Raw genomic sequence first — 20,729 nt, forward strand, 5'->3', positions numbered from 1 at the left:
TGCATATATGGCATAATGTACATTTCAATTCACTTTTCTACTTATCTTTGACTTACTTAAAGGCAAGAACCATTTCTGATTAACCTTTTAATCCCTGAGTCTAACATTTTTCCAATCATGGAGGATTATTTACATCTTGATTACTGAATTGGTGAAGAAGAGATTAGAAAGAGAGTTACCAGGCAGTGGTTGAATGACCAGCTAAGTAAGAACTTAATATGCTTCTGTCTTTGAGAATTCACTTATCTTCAAATCTCAGCAGTCATCTCCCACTCTAGATTCGAACAAAGAAAATGTGATTGATAAGAATAATGCATACCATTATTAACATCAAAAACTGCTTATTGTAGCCCAAACATTCTACCAAATAGTGAGCTCTATAAGGAGTCTTGTTTGGTTCTTTAAAATATACCTAAAGTGGGTTTGGATCTGGACAGCAAGTACTTTGGGTTTTACAAATTGCAACAACTGGGAACGTTAAAAAAAAAAAAAAAAGTTCAAAGGAAACTTAACACAAGTTAAACTTAACATAGTTTCCTTGATCAGAAAACAGTTCACGAATCAGGTAGCAGCCAATACAGAACTCAGAGAACCCTGCAGCCAACAGTTGAACAGTTAGCTTTTACAGACTGGAGAGTTCAGAGCAGAAGTCACCCGATTGACCACAGAGCCTCGTGGTGCAGTTGGCTGACTGCAATTGTCTGGAGTTTGTGTCTTGTGATTCTCTGAAACCTGGCTACTTGTCACAGAAATATGCCTAGATTCATTTTGAGTCTTTTATTTTAAGTTATATTTCAGTTTTTGTGGATAGATATTTCCAGAGAATCTTGAAAATATTTGATCTGTGCTCTGGATTCTCCTTCTGTGTGAGCAAGGAGCTAAGAACAAGTTATGAACAACTATGGCAAGGAATGACATTTGCACACAGCCCTTCCCAGAAAAGCATATAGCATATGATCCAAGATAAAGTGAAGGAAAATGTTAACTAAACAAAATCAAGAAGCTTGAGTTTAACACCAAGTATAGAGAACTTTTTTTTTTTTTTTAAACCTGGGAAGCAAGTTTCACCCATTTGTGATCCAATAAAGATCTCACCCTGAAGAACTGTACTCATTCTTCTCACATCATCATTCTCCGTTTTCACATGTGTGTGTGTGTGTGTGTGTGTGTGTGTGTGTGTGTGTGTGTGTGTTAGTATATGCATCTGTGTATGCAGATGCACATTTCCTATGCATGTGTGTATGTGTGGAGGCCAGATGATAATAGCTGCCTTTCCCTTTTCTCTCTCATTCCAATATTTCCATGAGATAGAATCTCTCACTGAATGCCTCAAGGTAATGTTTTTCAGTCAGGTTAGCTGACCAATGAGGCCCAGGAATTCTTCAGTCTCCATTCCTCATGGGACTGTGGTTAAATGTGTGCTTGGCATATTCTGGTGGTTTACACGGGAGCTGTAGAATTAAAGTGAGGTCCTCCCAAGACCTTCATGGTTATGGAGTAAGCACTCTTACTCAGTGAGCCATCTACCAGCCCCTCTCTAGACTCTTCTCCATTTTCAGTGCTAAGGGAATTAAACACACATCATTATTTTATTGATTGATTAGATTTCTTATTCATGTAGTTTTATCATCCTTGGTTATTTGAATTTGTAAGCTTGTTCAAAATTTCACCTTCTATTCCAAATGTAGCACCAAATGATTTCCTGTCTCTAAAATCTTTGATAAATAAATTGGAATCAATATTACCTTACATTCCAGTATCATCAAGCCAGAAAATAGTTGTGATAATAACCTGTAACTATGAGCACTGTCACCTTTACACAGAATAATCACATTATCTGTGTCTCACCCCTCAGAGCTTGCTTAAACACAAGTTCAGTCAATATCTGGCACAGACTTCTTTCCTGTCTTTGTAGCTCACACAGGAGGGTCTGATCTTTTACCCTCGGGTTCCCTGCATAAACCCACTCCCCGGGACTTTTGCCTTTCCTCTGCATTTATGGTACATTTCTGAAACTGGCTTGAGAAATCTTTAAGTATTTGCCAGAATCTGGCATGGGTTTTCTATCTTTTGGGTGGATTTACACCCTTATCATTGTTCTCCATCTGTGCATTTTCCATCTGTTGGTGGTAAGTAATAGAAAATCAACTAAATTAGATTATTTTTTAAATCTCTATTTCACTCACTTATAATTCTCCTCTGTTGACCTGATCCTCAGACTGTAAATGGTAGCAAGATAGTAGTGGAAGCATTATTATCAAATCCTCCCAGTAAGAACTACTGAGAAAGGAGATCCTCTCTGTACTGTTTGCTATAAAGGCTACATGTTTCATTCAGGTTGTATTAGTTTAGATTATGTACATACAGTAGATCCCATTATCCATGGGAAATGTCATTCTGAGGGTTCTCTGAAAACCAAAGATTATACTAAACACTACACATATTTCATATATTTCTTAATTATATATACTTACAATAAAATTTACTCTATAAATACAATGAGGGACTAACAATAACTAATAAAACATAACCATGTTAATATTATACTATAATAAAAGTTTTGTGCAAAAAAACTCTCTTTCCTGTGTGTGCGTGTGTGTGCGTGTGTGTGTGTGTGTGTGTGTGTGTGTGTGTGCGCGCGCGCGCGCGCACAAACTACCACATTGTACTTTGGCCTTTTCATTTATTAAAAGCCCTTTAAAGCTTGTCTTTGGCACATTGAAGTTCTAGTATCACTATTCCCTCATTCTGTGACCAATTTGAATAAAATAAGGGTTTCATAAACAAAAGCACCACATTGCCAAGGCAGGGGTGTTTACAACAAACACAGCTATTAAGCTATTGGACATGTAGAGTATATTGCATCGGTACTCTGGACAAAAGCTGACATACATCTTGGATATGATGTAAGAAATTTTACCACAATGACAAAATAGCAAGCAGTTTAAAATTCATGAATTCATGCTTCTGACAATTTCTATTAAATGTTTTCCAATTTTTTGACCAAGGGAAAACATGAATAAGGGGGAACTTGTGTATCAATCATTAAACCTATATTTGTGCCAGCAGTACTTAGGTATACATGCCCTCATTCATAACCTTTACATTTGATGCTTGTCCCAACTAGTATGGGATGAAGAAAGGGAAATGCAGATCTCTGTATGATGCAAGGAGATGGCAAACAACACTGCAAATGTCTTCTGCACATGTCTTTTGAGAAAATTGTTATATTTTCCATTTTTCTATAGTCTTGTGAATGCTGTTTCTCTGTGGAATCATGACTCCTTTTCTCCCTTCCCACCAAATTATCAGAGAAGTGTCTTGAATTTATTAGTATTGACCTCTGTGGAGAAGGCAATAGATAGAACACAAGTAATAAAGATGTCTATTTAATTTCTCTGCAGTAATTCTTTCAGTCACATATACAAAAGGTACAACAGTGACAGAAGCATTTTACAAGAGGTTCCCAAGGCAACAACCTACCAAATGGGCTCACAGTAAATATTCACTGATAAATTAAGTCCCACTGAGCCTTTTCCTCAGCGGATCTTTGGCTCAGTTAACATCTTCACAAGGAAAATTTACAAAGCCATGCTGAAAAATATACATAAACTTTGTATATATCTTAGTCTGTGATCTTCATTACTTGCAGAAGTGGTTGGAGAAGTATTCAAGGTGGTTTTCTATTCCCATTATGTCTATTTATTATCAATAAAGGATATAATAGAAAAGAATTTGCTACTAAATATGGTAGCAACAATAATGAAATGAATTAGAAAAGCTAAGAATATCAATTTGTTTTCTGTATTTAAGACTTGTGGGCAAACAAGTTGGTCTTTAAAAAGTAGTTTTTTTTTTTTTTTTCTTTTTGTGGAAAGAAGCAGATGTAAAAGAATATAAAATTTTGGCAGTCAGAACTGTGATGCCTCACAATGCACATTTGGATTTCTGGTCCATTTTCCACTATTGGTAGGAACTTAAAGAATTGATTTTCTTTCTGCAAGTCTCCAATACTCCCTGGAGAGTGTAATGTTAGGAATTTTGACATCATTATTATGAATATGTCATGCAAAGTATTACTTCCTTTTGCTTTTACTTACATTAGGTTGTTATCACAGACTTATGCCTCAGTTCCATCCCCTTTTACTGGTATGACTTGTAGAAATTCAATTATATATACAGTATATACCCATTTGTGTAAAAAGGAGTTTATATAGCTAGATGCGTGTACATGGAAGGAAGGCTCTGTAAATATGCACAAGACTGTGTTAAATGCTATGGACTTTACAAAAGAGATTGGAAGAAAACATTTTGTTTTGTTTTGCTTTGCTTTGCTTTGTTCGAGACAGGGTCTCACCCCAGCCCAAGATGACCCGGAACTCACTCTGTAGGCAGAGCTGGCCTAAAACTCACAAAGATTCTTCTACTTCAGCCTCAAGTGTGCTGGGAATTAAAAGTATGCACCACCATACCTTGCATCTATTTTTGATGTTTTTTTGACTTACATAATACTAATTAACTAGAACTGGGTTAGGTGTTATTCTTCACTAGTGCTTGCTGTCAATTTGGATAAATTAGAGCCAGAGAGATGGCTTAGCAGTTAAGGTGATTGCCTGTGAAGCCTAAGAACCCAGGTTCATTTCCCCATTACCCATGTAAGCCTGGTGCACAAGGTGGTACATACATCTGGAGTTCGTCTGAAGTGGCTAGAGATCCTAGTGTGCCCATTCTCTCTCCCTCCCCCCTCCCCCACTCTAATAAATAAAATAAAATTGGATAAATTTCATACCTTCCCTGCTTCTAGATTTCCTTATGTTAAAAAGAAAAATGAGGATTGGGGTATAGTCAGTAGAAGAGAGCTTGCCTAACATGTATGATGAAGAGCCTGTGTTTTATTTGGGGGAGGGGAAAAGGGGGGAGAGAAAGAAAGAATATGATATCCATATCTTAATAATGCTTTCAAATCAATGAGAAAATCCTTCTCAAATCGGGGTATCTGGCTCACAAGCATCAATACTCCTTTGCTATTAACAGATACCATTGAAATCAGGGTCATAGTAATGGCATATGGAGGGAGACTAGCACATTCTGTCACTGCAGTTCACTGGGAGGTGTAAGGGAACTGTTCTTAATGGCTACATGCTGTCAATCCTCTCCATGGAGACTAAGTGATGTTTCTATCTGAGCTAGAATTTTCTGCCCCATCAGCATTTAGAGCTATCTAGTGCTCAGAGACTGGTTCGAGGAGAAGTGGTAAACAGGTTCATTTTGAAGAGCTTCTTTAGAAGAGCTCCTACAAAAAAAGCAATTTTCCTTTGTCCATCCCATACTGTCAAAATCTCACAGAAACTCTTGTGGCAGAAACTTTTAAGGCACTCTTGTCAGCCAGAGTGGATGTTATTTTGAAACGTTGTAGAACATGGCGTCTTTCTCCTCCTGAATTGGGTTTCCGAATTGTTCCTCTTCCCTTTTCATTCTATCTCCTAAGGTAGAAGGAAAGGTGTTAAACAAAATGTCAATCATAACCATCCATGCCCTGATCAGCACTATTCTCTTCCTCCATATGTCAGTGTAATTCAGAGCAAAGGGAGTAGATCCTGTATTTTTTTAATGCTGTGACTACAACAGGAATTATTATTATTCCCATCAGTTGAAATTTGCCAGGGAAAGTAAATAATTTTGCAAAGATCCATAGAACAAATATTAACAATCCCTGTCTTGTTTGTTTGTTTGTTTGTTTGAAGGTAAGGTCTTATGCTCACTTAGGCTGACCTGGAATTCACCATGTAGTCTCAAGCTGGTCTGAAATTCATAGCTATCCACCTGAACTCGGCATCTCAAGTGTTGGCATTAAACGTATGTGCCACCAAGTCTGGCTCAATCCTACTTTTTGAGTAGAAAAAGTAGTACACTGTAAAACAGTCATTGATAACACAAGTTATTACAATGAAGTTCACGATTTGAAGATCAAACTGGACTTGGACCTCATTATTATAACCTATTTGTGATGCATAAATATATAAGTTCTTTGTCTTAAAATCAATGAGGTGTACTCCTTCTCCACTCAGAGATAGATTTAGTTTTCCATAAGAGTGTCTCTCAGGGCCAGACAGATTGCTTAGTGCTTGCAAAGCCTTAAGACCAGGGTTTGATTCCCAATACCCATGTAAAGTCAGACCACAAAGTAGCCTATGTTTCTCCAGTTCATTTGCAGTGGCAAGAGGTCCTGGTTAATCTATCCAAGTACTAGAGAAAGACTGTTGCAGGAAAATGTAGAAAATGCAGATTCTGATCTTCCTCTGTTTAAAGAAGATAGAATGTGGTTCAAACAAGTTGCTGCTCAGCACCTCACTCTCTAAAACCTGCTGAGCAGTAAGACAGCAAAGGAAATGCTCTATTGTCAATTTGATAAGATCAAAATCCCAGAAATGGGCACACTTCCTGGGCAAATTTGTGAGGGTGTTTCCTAGAAGATGAACTGAAGGAGGAAGAGCTTCCCCTAAAGTGAATGACCTTTTCAGTGTAGTGATGCCGAATAGGAGCAGGTAGATTTTTTGTTTTTCTTTCTTTCTTTCTTTTTTTTTTTTTTTTTTTTTTTTTTCTTTTGAGTAGGCAGTCAACCAGGAACAGAGGCCCAAGAAGATGCTGCCTTGCCTGCCCTAGAATTAGAACACTCGTCTGGACCAATGTTACATAAGATGTCTGCAAACACGGAAGCCAGTACCAACTGCCTGCTGCTTCTTCAAGGTTTCCTGGACATAGCCTGTGGGCTGGCCCTTTCTGAACCATCTGTTGAGTCCACCAACTGGGCAGGACTCTTGCTTACACACCTGAGTCTGATGATGAGGCTGATCCTAACTGGATGCTTGATCCATATAAATCTCATAAACCATGTGTGTGAATCTCTCTCCTGGCCCCTGACCTGGTCCTTGCTTCTTGGCTCTTCGGTAGGCTCCCCAATTTTCTGTCTGGCTGGGAATGGGGGAGAATTTTTTGTTGCCTGTGCATTTTCCTGCTTTCTTGCTATGTGTATTTTGGTATTGGGTATTTTCCTGTTTCATTACGCGTGTGATCCCTCTTTAAATTCTGAGGCCTTTACTGTCTCTTGGTCGTCTCTGATGAGCAAGGGGCCCATTTGGTTTAGGCTCTCCTTTGCTTTATCTTCCCTCCCTCTCTCAGCCTCTGCCCCCAATTTCTCTCCCTCTGTATGTGTGGGTGGGCATCTATCCCAGATATGTGTCTGGAGATTTTCTCCATCTCCCTTCTGCCTTCCCACATGGGTTAGGGGAAGAATTTCCTTTGGTTTGGATTTCCTGCTAACCTTCCCTCTGGATTCTAACTCTCCCTAAAATAAACTTTATAATCATAATTTATCCTTCTCTGAGTCTACATTGTCAATTCTTTGTTAACTTGGCCAAGAACCCAAAGTTGGTGTTCATGGGTCTGGGATCTCCTGCATCTTTATGGAATCTAATCCCTCCCTAGACCCCAGAAATCTTCTTTCAGTGGATTGCATCAAAAGAAGCTACAAGAAAACACAGAGCCTTTTGCCTGCCTGCCAGTGCTACTGGCTGGTTCATGCATATACCTTGTTGCTGCTATGCTTCGTAGACTCTGGAACCCAGATTCATCAGCCTTCTAACCTGGACTGAAGAACAGCAACTCTCCAGAATCCTCCAAGCATCCAGTGAACTAAGTAGCTAACAGGTTCATAGACCCTCCAGGTTGTCAACAACTATTGGACTGCCCAATCTATCCCATGTAAGCCAATCTAATAAGTCTCTTTAATAATCTACATTTATTAATTCAATCTTACTCCTCTATAGAACCAAAATAAAAAATTCATAAAGCTTCCATTTTTAATTGAGTCTAGGAAGGAAACACCAAAGTTAAGTGTATTTGGAGGTTAAAGTCTCATCATTAGAAATTCTTTGGTAAAAACGGACAATAGGCTTTATAGACTATATAATAAGATGAAAAAAGATAAATGTATATTCAGCTTCTCAATCATGCTTTCTATGAATCATCCTAACTAATTTTTCTAACAAACATGTGGATGGGAATAACCATCCCCAGGGAAAATTGAGAAAAAGCTTTAGACAAGGGTCAAACCCTCTCAACATTCAAAACGCTATTTAATCTCAAAATTCCTAATTAGTCCATTTCATTAAATGTAAAATCTTCTCTTATTCTGGAACATTTGCTCAGCATTTTAGTAATGTCCTGAAAGCCTTGTGTATGACTGTGACATTTCTTTCACTCTTCCAAGGCTCAGCAGCTCAATAGCTTGTGGTAGAGGTACATGTTGGATATAATATTCTCTTTTGTAAAATCACAAAATAAATGAATGTGCATAATATACTCTCAAATGTGCATGTAGTCTCAAATTCTCATGAGAAAATCTTAAAAAGGGTAAATTTCCCATGAAATCATTTTGATTATTCTGGAAATACTAATAGTTGAAAACCAAAGTTAGAGTGACAAAAGCTGAAATGGAGTCACTTGAAAGTAGGAAATATGTTGGAGGCAAAGATGTAAAGATATATGAAGAAATATCTACCTCCCAGTGAAGTTTTATGAATATGTTTGTGTATCACTGGATTTTACAAATGGAGGTTCAAGGGGAGTAATAAAGTATGCAGAAAGGTATTTAAGAACCAAACATCATCACCAAGGTGAAAAGAAATGAGGGTGCCTAGAAGAATATTACTCTCACATTAAAGTTGACAAATTTTTCTTAGAAAAAGTCTCCATGGTAAAATTAATCGGAACAATATTACTTACTCCACCCTGTTTCTCAAAACACTCTCATTATAGGGCAGGTGTAGTGGTGCATGCCTTTAATCCCAGCACTTGGGAGGATCGCTGATAGTTCGAGGTCATCCTGAGACTACATGGTGAATTCCAGGTCAGCTTGGGCCAGAGTGTGGCCCTACCTTGAAAAACAAACAAACAAAAAAATCTCTCACCTCTCATTATAACCCTATCAGACTTCTTAAACTTTTAAAAATATAAATAAAGTTTGGCAGATGTAGCTTAGTGATAGAAAATTTGCCTAGTACAATGAAAGTACTGGATTTGGTCCCAGCAGTATGATAAATAAATAAATAAATTGATTAATTAAATAAAATGTTAGTAAAATGAAATGCTCACAAATATTTAACAAATTTTCTTCAAGTGGCTAGACTAGGGAGCTATCTATGTATGTACATGTACATGTGTGTCTCATTTACCTGAATCCTATGTTTACCTCTACATCATATTTGTTCACATTCCACATGTGTTATTAAAATCCTGGTATCAAAAGATCTATCCACACTCAACCTACAAGTCATGAATGAATAGAAGAGAATAGATATGGTAGGCAAACAGTTCTTACAGAGGAAATATCGGAGAAAACATTTGGAAGTCAATATCTCAGTTCCAACTAAAGCTAGATAGAAAGCAAGTATATGTACCCTACTTGGAAAATGTGATTTTCAGTGTTTTGTTAGAGAGAAATAATTAGAAAGTTCTACTCAAGGCTTTAAATCTCACTTAGAGCACTTACACTGAACCAATGGAATTTCAAAATGCATGTTATTAATAAGTCACAAAATTCAGATTCTTGGCACTGAAGAAACGGCTTACTGATTAAAGTGCTTGCCAGGGAAACCTAAGCACCCAGGTTTGATTCCCCAGAACCCATGTAAGCAGGATGCACATGGTAGTGCATGCATCTGGAATTCATTTGCAGTGGCTAGAGGCCTTGGCGTGCCCATTTTTTTACTCTCTCTCTCTCTTTCTTGCTCTCTCTCTCTCGCCTCTCACTCATGAATTCTTAAATGAGTAAAAATAAAGTATTTTCTTAAACTCAGATTTTTTATGAGGTTGGCCAAGTAAACTAATAAAAACATAATAATAAAAAATAAATGTCTGGGCTTGGACCCTGTGAGCTTGTTGTGGAAGCAGGTCCCTTGCTCCACCTTTCTGATCAAAGTGCTCCTGCATCCCCAATTCCAGGATACCCTGCTGCAGAGGGTGCACCTGGTGGGGAGGGTGGATGGAGCCGCCTGGAAAGGTAGCTAGACCCTTGGAAATAAATTACTTGTCCCACTTCATCCAAGCCACAGCTGACCACAGAGGAATGGGGAGATGAGTGATAGTTTCATGCTGTTCCTGATAACCAGCACCAGGGTGTATGACACATACTTTCAACATGCTCAACGTCTATCAAAGTAGAGATCTGTAGGCTCCTAAGAGCTCACCACTGAAGTAGACTTACCCACCACAGCTCAGAGAATTTTGTGGAAGAGGGGGTAGAAAGATTATAAGAGCCATAGGTTGAGACATTATGTCCAGAGGCATTCCCTTGCACCAAAAATACACTACAACCCCATAGGGAATACCTGCAACCCTACTAAGGAATGTCTACAATGGAATGGGGGCAGAGACAAGGGGAAAGAGGGTACCAACCCATGACATACCCATATGAGACATCATGTATATAGTAATAATAATAAACAAAGAAACAAATATCTATAAGACTTGGTGACTGCACAAAACAGGATTGTTTTGAACATATAAGACAGATTAAGTATTGTTAGGGTTTCAGTTAATTTTAGCAACATCTATGTGAAAATAATTTTTTAGATAAACATAACAAAAAACAGTAAAAAAATTGCAGTATCTTAATTTCAAATTGATTGAATGCTACCACTAAAAAGCACTAGGGTTAAAAAAAAGTTTTCAGAGGATGAAGATAAATAAAGCTTATGCTTTCTGTTATATTCCAGTATAAAATTCAGACTTTCTGATTTTCACATGGTGACACGTGTGTGCTTTGTGGTGGTTGTTCATACCTCCTTTGTGTGTTCTCTCACTGTTTCCCCTCCCTTTGCACAGAATAGCTGGACTAATCTCTCCTGCCTAAGTCTTCAGTTCATCTCAGTGTTCTGAGAGATAAGATTAGAGGCCTTGATCCCTCTGCTGTTAGAACAAGACCTCAATCTCTCACTGTCTCTATTTAATCAGGTCCCTATTTCAGCTGCCACAAAGCTGTCAACAAAAGAAAACACGCCATCCCCCATCAAGGGGTTAAATTAGATTTCACAGTGTGTGTACGCTCTTCTGAGCAAAATTCCACCTGCATCCTCTGTCAAGCAAATTACTTCTGACTTTTAATTTATTTCTCTAGGAAAAGGAAAGGTATGGCATAACCAAAGTCAACAGGGAATAAAGTACACGGGGTGCCTGCCCAGCACAGGTCCTCTTCTCTGTCAGCTGTAATGGGTTCTCAGAGCACACAATTTATAGGATGCATGACATGTCCTTTCTGTTCTGAGTTTTATTTTGGACTTGTCTAGTTAATGGCCCCAACAAGTGACAACTGACGTTTGTTTGATGCAATGGTACCTGCAAGGTGGGCACTTTGTACACAGAGAGTTTGCAAAATAAGAGTAGTCATTGAACCAGACTTTTGATATCCTAATATATAAATAGCTCAAATAGAGGAAAAATAAACATGGTTCAGGTGATGGCAATATTCATTTTCATGTTTGTGAGTGACAAACATAGGGTGCATTTTGAAGACCAAGGGAATATAGGGAATATGTATTTTTAGATGAGGTCACTGTTTTGTGACCAAATCCATTCAACAAGAAAATCATTAAATAATTCAAATAGTGCCACTTAATACTATCTCCTTTGTCTAAATTTAACTGAATATGAAGTTATTTCTATAACTTAATTTCACAAACCCAATATTCAAGGAGAGAAAAAAAGCATGTGAATTAATAATTGCAAGTACACATTGCTTTGGGGAAAATGGAAAGCATTTTTGACTAAGAGATTAAAAGTCAAAAATTGTTTATTTAGGGAAAAATTTAATGAGTGTGCAGGGAATACCTCTTTAGTGAAGGAAAAATGGGATATTGATGGAGATTTACATGTCCTTTATAAATAAAGTAGCAGTGATTTGTTGTCAGTTTTTGTTTTCATTCCTGAGATCATTTAATATTAAATCAAACTACCTTTGAAATGAATTCTACATGCTCTAAAAGAGTTCAGAACATCTACAGTTCACAATAATTGATTCACTTCCTATTTCTATAAAGTAAAGTTTGGATGAGAAACAGGAGAAAATTCACTAGGTAGAGAAAGAGTGGAAGGTTATTTTGGTTAGTGTTGCAGTCAGGGACTAGCTGGGATTATTCCAACCATACACAGTTTAGGGGAGAAAGGGGTTTGTTTCAGGCTTACATAATGCAGAGAAACACCATCAATGGTAGGAGAAGCTTACTTTTTAATTGATTCCCAACAGAAAGACACCAGCAAACAGCCCATGCCACTGGTGAGAATGAACATCAGAAGACAAACTGCTATGTCCACACATCAGGGTTGAATTCAGATCCATCCCCAAACACATTTCAAGGCTTGATTCCAAGATCTGATCCCAGTGACATGCCGTCTTATAGCATGGATCTACCTGCTAAAAGCTCAAGTAGGAAGTTTAATCAAAAATCACTTGTCCTGGGGCTGGAGACATGGCTGAGCAGTTAAGTGCTTGCCTGTGAAGCCTAAGGACTCTGGTTTGAAGCTAGATTCCCCAGGACCCACGTAAGCCAGATGCACAAAGGGATGCATGCATCTGGAGTTCGTTTGCAGTTGCTGGAGGCCCTGGCGTGCCCATTCTCTCTCTATCTGCCTCTTTCTCTGTCTGTCTACCTGTCACTCTCAAATAAATAAATAAAAATCAACAAAAAAAATTAAAAATCACTCATCCTGGAGAAATGGCATAAAGGTTAAGGCACTTCCCTGCAAAGCCAAAGGACCCAGATTTGATTCCCCAGGACACACATAAACCAGATGCACAAGATGGTGTATGTATCTGAAATTCATTTGCAGTGGCTAGAGGCCCTGGAATGTTTGTATTTCTCTTTGTTTCTTTCTCTCTGCATATATCACTCTCTTGAATCAACACATATTTTTTAAAATTACTTTGTCTATGGGACCAAGCTTTCAAACTATCACATTAAAACTACTGCAGATAAGAGTATGTTTTCCCCCAGTTATATATAAACAAAGGATTATAGACTGACTTATCATAATTGCATTGGGATTTTTGATTTTTTATTATTATAATAATTCTTATGATTAACAACATATTATGTATGGATACATCATGTGTTGGTATCCTGTTTTCCCTTGCTCCTGCACCCAATCCTCTGGGGACCATTCTCAGAGGGTTGCAAGTATTCTCTATGGGGATTGTGGGTTATGCATTATGAGAGCAGCAGTCAGTTATTTGGGAGGGGGGGGGGAGAGAATGCCTCTGGTATGATGTCTCGGACTGTGGCTCTTACAATCTTTCTTAACCCTCTTCCACAAAATTCGCTAAGCCAGGATGGGTGAGATTAAGTCTACTTCAGTGATGAGCTTTTAAAAGCCTCTGGATCTCTGCTTTGGTAAGTGTTAAATATCCTCAGGGTCTGTCTCTTTCACCATGAAGCTGATTATCAAGTTCAGCATGGAAGCAGCACTCTTGCTCATCTCCCCAGTTACTCTGTGGTCTCAGCTGTGGCTTGGCTGAAGTGCCAGGGGTAGTTTATGTCCTCAGGTCTTGCTACCTTCTGAAAAAGAAGAGCAGATTCTCCAAGGGAGAGTGAAGTGAGCATAGATTAAGTAGGTTAAATATTTTTAATTTAGGGAGAATTTGATGTATGTAACCCCTCTTTTACCCAAAGACTAGTGAGAGCTTGACACTGGAGAGCAAAATCTTTGTCTCCATAGGATTCTGATCTGGTTCCCAACTGCAGATATGGGTTCCTTTGCATTGAGCAGATCTCTTAACCAATCAGAAAGCTGTTGGTTATCCACCATGGCTGTGTGCCACTGACACAATGGCATGTACACCCTGTCATGGTGTTTGTTTCTGAGTAGCTTAGACTTCCAGTTGCTCAGACTGTTGTTGGACACTTTCCTCCATTAGTTCACATACCTCTTTCCTGCACTAGATGGGCTGGATTGGCTCTCTTCTGGGTTGCAGCCAGGTTTTGCCAAGCTCTGTGTTGGCAGCATATGTTGTCTCCAGCAATAGAGTCTTGCCTTTTGCCTCAAGTGGGTAGTGAAGTGCTTTAACCAAAAGCTGTCTTGTTTTGAGGACTTTGTAGGTCTCTGATCAACAGCTCATTGTGGGTAGCAACCATTTTCTGATACTGGGAGTTATAGGCTAGAGACAAACAAAAGAAATTTTTAAGGTTAGGCTTTATTCCAACCTCTGCAGAATCCTTCTATTTGGGTGCTCCCCTCTTACTCATTTTGAGGGTTATATCTTTAGTCTATCTCCAAGGATAAAGGTTGCGGTGGTACCAGTTCATTTTAGATTTAATTTTGTTTGCTTTTCCCCAATTTCCCCTGCCCCCAAACCCTTCCATCCCTTTTGTAACAGGTCTTTGAGTTGTCTATCAGGTGTGTCAGTAACTCGAGCAGGTCCAGGTTAGGAATCACAGATAAGTGTGACCATGTGGCATTTGTCTTTCTGTTATTGTGTGAGTTCACTGGTTATGATCTGTTCTAAGTCTTTCCATTTTTCTATAAATTTCATTGTATCATTTTTATAATATTATTTATTTATTTATTTATTTATTTGAGAAAGTCGAGGGGTGGACATGCCTGCACCTCTAGCCATTGCAAACAAACTCCAGAAGCATGTGCCACCTTGTGCATCTGGCTTATGCGGGTCTTGGAGAATCAAACAAAAGTCCTTTGGTTTTGTGGGCAAGCACCTTAATGGCTAAGCCATCTCTCCAGCCACCTCATATTTTTTATTACTGCTGAATAAAATTCCATTGTGTAAATAAACCACAACTTTGTCAGCCATTCATCCAATGATGGACACTTGAGTTGATTCTATTTCTTAGCTATAATGAATGGAGCCACTGTAAACATAATTGAGCAAATATTTCTGTAGTGAAGCTAAAGCATTTAGGATAAATACTCAGTAAGGGAATAACTAGCTTTGTTGGTAGCTTTATCCTTTTCAGGAATCTCCGTATTGATTTCCATAATGGTATACAAGTTTACATTCCTACCAACAGTGGATGAGGGTTCCTCTTTCCCCACATCCTCGCAAACATTTGTTGTTGTTAGATTTATTAATGATTGCCATTCTTAGTGGAATAAAGTAGAATCCCATAGTTGCTTCAATTTTCATTTCCCTAAGGTTAGGTTGTTGAACATTTGCTTAAGTGTGTGTTAGCCATTTGCATTTCTTCCTCTGAGAACTAACTATTCTGTTCTTTGACTCATATTTTGAATGGGTTATTTTATTTTGTTTTTATTGTTTAGATTTTTGTATTCTTTGTTGATTCTAGGTATTAGGCTTCTGTCAGTGGTATAGCTGGCAAAGATTTTCTCCCATTTAGTGGCTAATCTATTGGCTCTGCTTATGTTATGTTTGGGGAAAATCATTTTAGTTTCATGGACCACACTAGTTGAGTGATTAGTTAATTTCTTGGGCTACCGAGGTTTTGTTCAGGAAGTCTTTCCCCGTTCCTATATCATGGAGAAAGCCTCCTATTTTTTTTTTCTTCTTCCAGTTGGAGAAGAGTTTCAGATCTTATAGTGAGGTCTTTAATCCATTAAGACTTGATTTTTGTGTACGGTGAGATGAGTGGTTCTAGCTTCATTTTTCTACATATGGACATCAAACTTTCCCAGCATCATTTGTTGAAGATGTTGTCTTTTCCCCCAGTTACTTTTGTGGCACCTTTGTGAAAGATCAAGTAGCTGAAGTTATTTGACCTAAGGTCAGTGTCTTCAATTCTGTCCCATTGGTCTACCTTTCCGGTTTATGTCATTAACAAGTTTTGTTGTTGTTGTTGTTGTTTTATGGCTTTGTAGTATAGCATTAGATCAGGTATGGTGATACCTCCAGAGGTGCTTCTTTGCTGAGGATATATTTGGATATCCAAGGCCTGATGACATTCCATATGAATTTTAAGATTATTTTTTTCTATCTCTGTGAAGAATGATGCTGGAATTTATTGGTACTGTGTTAAATCTGTATATTGCTTTTGGTAGATTGCCATTTTCATAATATTAATTCTACCTATCCAGGTGGATGGGAGGGCTCTCTATCTTTCCTCAAGTCCTTACTGACTTTTTTTTTCAATGGTTTCATTATATAGGTCTTAAACATCCTTGGATAGTATTATTCCAAGGGTTGTTTGTGTGTGTGTTTGTGTGTGTGTGTGTGTGTGTGTGTGTGTGTGTGTGTGTGTGTGTGTATGTGTCTATTGTAAATGGGACAGCCTCACTGTTTTCCTTCTCTGTATATTTGTCCTTTACATATATAAATGCTACTAGTTTTTGTGTGTTGATTTTGTATCCTGCTAGTTTACTGAGGGAATTTATCACCTTTAGAAGTTCTGAGAATGAGTCTTTCAGGCCACTTATGTATAGGATCATGTCATCTGCAAATAGGGCTAACTTGACTTCTTCCTTTCCAATTTGCATCCCTTTTATTTCTTTCTCCTGTCTTATTGCTTGGGCTAGGACTTCTAGTACTATGTTGAAGAGCAGTGGTGAGAATGGGCACCCCTGACTTATTCCCAATCTCAGTGGGAACTCCTTGAGTCTTTTCCCATTAAGCATTATACATACTTTAGGTGTTTTATATACAGCCTTTATTGTGTTGAGATATAAACCCTCCTTGCCTATTCTTTCCACTGTTTTGATCATAAAGTGGTGTTGTATTTTGCCAAAGGCCTTCTCTGCATAAATTGAGATGATCATGTCGTTCTATGGTTAAGCTTATTTATGTACTATATTACATTGACTAATATCTATATGTTGAACCATCCCTGCATCCCTGGCATGAAGCCTACTTGATGAAGGTGGATAATGCTTTTTATCTGCTGTTAAATTCAGTTTGCGAGAATTTTGTTCAGGATCTACCTATCTAAGTTCATCAGGACTATAGGCTTATACTATTTTTTTCTTATTTTTTCTCTGTCTGGTTTTAGGGTGATTCTAGCTTCATAAAAGGAGTTCAGGAAGATTCCCTTGTCTCCAGTTATGTGAAACAGTCTGAGAAAAATTGGCTTCAGTTCTTTAATAAAGCTTTAACAGAATTTGACTGAGAAGCCATCCAATCCTGGACTGTTATTTGGGGGAAAGTTTTTGATTACATTTTCAATCTCCATGGATGTTACAGGTATGTTTAAGAGATTAATCTGTATTTAGCATTTGTAGGTGGTTAGAAATATATCGATTTTTCCAGATTATCCAATTTTGTGGAGTAGAGGTTTTGGAAGCATGTTCTAAATATTCTTCTAATTTCACTGATGTCTACTGTGACCTCTACTTTTTCAAATATGGTTTTGTTACTTTGAGGCTTCTCTTTTTCTTTTTCTTTTTTTTCTTTTTTTGCTTGATCAAATTGGCTGGGGGTTATCAATCTTGTCTTTTTTTTTTTTTTTAAAGAACAAGCTCTTCATTTTTTTCAGTTTTTTTAATTGTTTTCTTAGTTTCCAATTCATTTCTTCTCTGATCTTAATCATTTCTTTCCATCTGGAGCTCTTAGGATTGGATACTTCTTTTTCCAATGCCTTTACTTAGGCAGTTATTAATTTGGGATATCTATGTCTTTATTATGAAGACATTTAGTGCTATGAATTTTCCCCTTAGGACTGTCTTCATTGTGTCCCATAAGCTTTGGTAAGTTGTGTTTTCATTAGCATTCAATGCTTGAATTTTACAGTTTTTTGTTTATTTTTATTTATTTGAGAGTAACAGAAAGAGGCAGATAGAGAGAGAGAATGGGCATGCCAGGGCCTCTAGCCACTGCAAATAAACTCCAGATGTGTGTGCTCCTTGAGCATCTGGCTAACGTGGGTCCTAGGGAATTGAGCCACAAACCTAGGTCCTTAGGCTTCACAAGCAGGCACTTAACCACCAAGTCATTTCCCCAACCCTACAATTTCTTTTTTATTTTTTTGATAGCCCATTCATTGTTTAAAGGTGTATTGTTGGACTAGAGAGATGGGTTAGTGGTTAAGTGCTTGCCTGTGAAGCCTAAAGACCCTGGTTCGATTCCCTAGGATCCACGTTAGCCAGGTGCACAAGGGGATGCACACGTTTGGAGTTCATTTGCAGGGGCTGGAAGCCCAGACACATCAATTTTCTCTCTGTCTCTCTGTCTCTCTGTCTCTGTCTCTCTCTCTCTCTCTCTGTCTCTCTCTCTCTCTCTGTCACTCTCAAATAAATAAATAAAAGTAAACAAAAAAAGGGTGTTCTTTAGTTTCCAGAAGCTAGTGGAGTTTCTTATGTGTCACTTTTTGTTAATTTCTAACTTTAAAGCCTTGTTATCTGATATGATGCTGGAAGATACTTCAATTTTCCTGAATTTATGGAGGCATGCTTTGTGGCCAATTTATGGTCAATTTTGGAGAAGATTCCATGGGCTGCTGAAAAGAATGTGTATTCTGTAGAGTTGGGGTGGAAAGTTCTGTAGATGTCCATTAGGTTTAGTTAATCAGTGGTGTTGCTGAGCTCTATTATTTCCCTGTTGATTTTCTGCTTGGATTATCTATTGATGATAATGAAGTACTGAAGTCTCTGACTGTGATGATGTTGGTATTTATTTCTGTTTTGTTGTCAAGTAGGTTCTGTTTTATAAACTGTGGTATAGCTCTGTTTGGCACATATAGATTTATGATTATGATGTCCTCATTTGGGATCATTCCTTTAATGAGTAAGATGTGGTCTTTTTCTGTCTTTTTTGATTAATTTTGGTTTTAAGTCTATTTTATCAGATAATAAATAATATATCAACACCTGCTTGGTTGTTATTTCCACTTGCTTGGAATATAATTTTCCACCCTTTCACCCTGAGAAGGTATGTGTCTTTAGTGGTGAGGTGAGTTTCTTGAAGGCAGCAGATAGAAGGGTCCTTTTTTTTTTTTTTTTTTTTTGATCCACTTGGTTAACTTGTGTATTTTGTTGGATGAGTTAAGACCATTAATGTTTAAGATTATAACTGCGAGGTTTGTCTCAATCCCTGCCATGATGGAGTGCTTTATGGGGTTTAAACATTTCTTGTGTTTTGTACTTTTTCAAGCCTGGTATAGTTTTGGTTATTGTGATCTTCTTCTTGTAGGCTTTTGAAATTATTTGTGTGACTCTTCTATGTGGTGTGAAGTAGTCTCTGTAGGTTTGGCTTTATAGTTATATAATCACAGAGTTAACATTTCCATGGAAAGTTTTCCTTTCACCATCTAATATGAGGGATACTTTCACTGGGTAGAGTAGCTTGGGTTGGAAGAAAGAGATTTTTTAAGAGTTTGAAGTATTCCATCCTAGGTCCTTTTGGATTTCAGGGTTTCCACTGAGAAACCTAAGGTAATTCTGATGAGATTGCCTTTGTATGTAGTGAGTTGCTTCTCTTTGCTTTTAGCACTCTCTTTTTGTTTTCATTGTTAAGGAGGCAAAAAAAAAAAAAAAAGTTCTATGTTTCAAAAACCCATGATACAAGAGAACTTGTGAGATGCACTAAATGACCAGCTCAGGGTTCTGTTTTCCACCTGAGTAATTCTATTAGTGAGGGGTTCTAGAGAAGTTTTAAAAGCTCTATTTGATTTTTGTTTTCTGTTGTTATTTTTGCATCATTTCCATCTCTTTTTTGAAGTAAGATTTCAGTTTTATGTCTGATTTTCTTGTGCTTCCTTGAATTTATTTTTGCATTTCATCAAACCTTCATTAAATTTATTAATTAACTGATTATTGAGATCTTCCATTTGTTGACTCACCTTCTGTTCATTTATATCTTTTTTGAGACTTATAGGGCTTACTTTGACTAAGTTAAGCATAGTGTCAAAAGCAGAGTACTCTAAGAGAAAATTCTGTTCAATTTCATTTATGCAATTGTTGGTTTGTTGATGGCTTGCTTCCAGTTCAGTAATTCTTTTGATCAAGGTCACATTGGCGGTTGTATTTTGGTTTGGAAATAAATTCCTGTTGATTTCTCTATTATTTCATTGGAGGTTTCCATTGTGGGACTAGGCATCTTTGGTAGAGGTATCTCAGTTTTGTGACTATTTATTTATTTATTATTTGCATTGTGGTCTACCTTTCTTGGGGAAACATTTTATTCTATTGAGGGAGCAGCAATTATTTGTTCTTATAGGATCTTCAGTGCATGTTCTTCTTTAAATGTGAACAGGAACTTGCATGTACTTTTCAATACACAGGGATCACTGATTTGGGAACCAAGAGCTGGGAAGCTGGAGATTCAGGGGTAAGAGAGCAGCTCCTACCGGTGGGCCATGCATCCTCTGGCTCAGAGAATGGGAATATGTTTACCCAGGGGTCAGTCAATCAGGAAACCAGAGCAAAAGGTCGGTTTCCACAGCCCACACACAGAGGCCAGGCTGCCCCAAGGAAGTAGCAGGGGTAGGCATCGCAAGAGGCATGTTCTGCAGCAAGCTGGCAGGATCCAGAGATCCCCTAGCCAGCAGCAGGGAAAATGATGGGGACCTAGAACTTGGAGAGGAGCTGACAGGGAGATCTGGCCTACTCACTCAAAGCACACACCCTCTGTAGCAGAGGATCTGTAAACTGGGGACCTAGGGGCCTTTCAATCAGGAAGGCAGAGCAAGAGGCCTCCTTCCACAGCTAACTCGCAGGGTCTAGGCAGCCCCAGGCCAGCAACAAGGGAACTGACTTGTACCAGGGAACTGGGAGGAACA

This window comes from Jaculus jaculus, chromosome 1 (genome assembly GCF_020740685.1).
Source record: "Jaculus jaculus isolate mJacJac1 chromosome 1, mJacJac1.mat.Y.cur, whole genome shotgun sequence".
NCBI classification, from domain to species: domain Eukaryota; kingdom Metazoa; phylum Chordata; class Mammalia; order Rodentia; family Dipodidae; genus Jaculus; species Jaculus jaculus.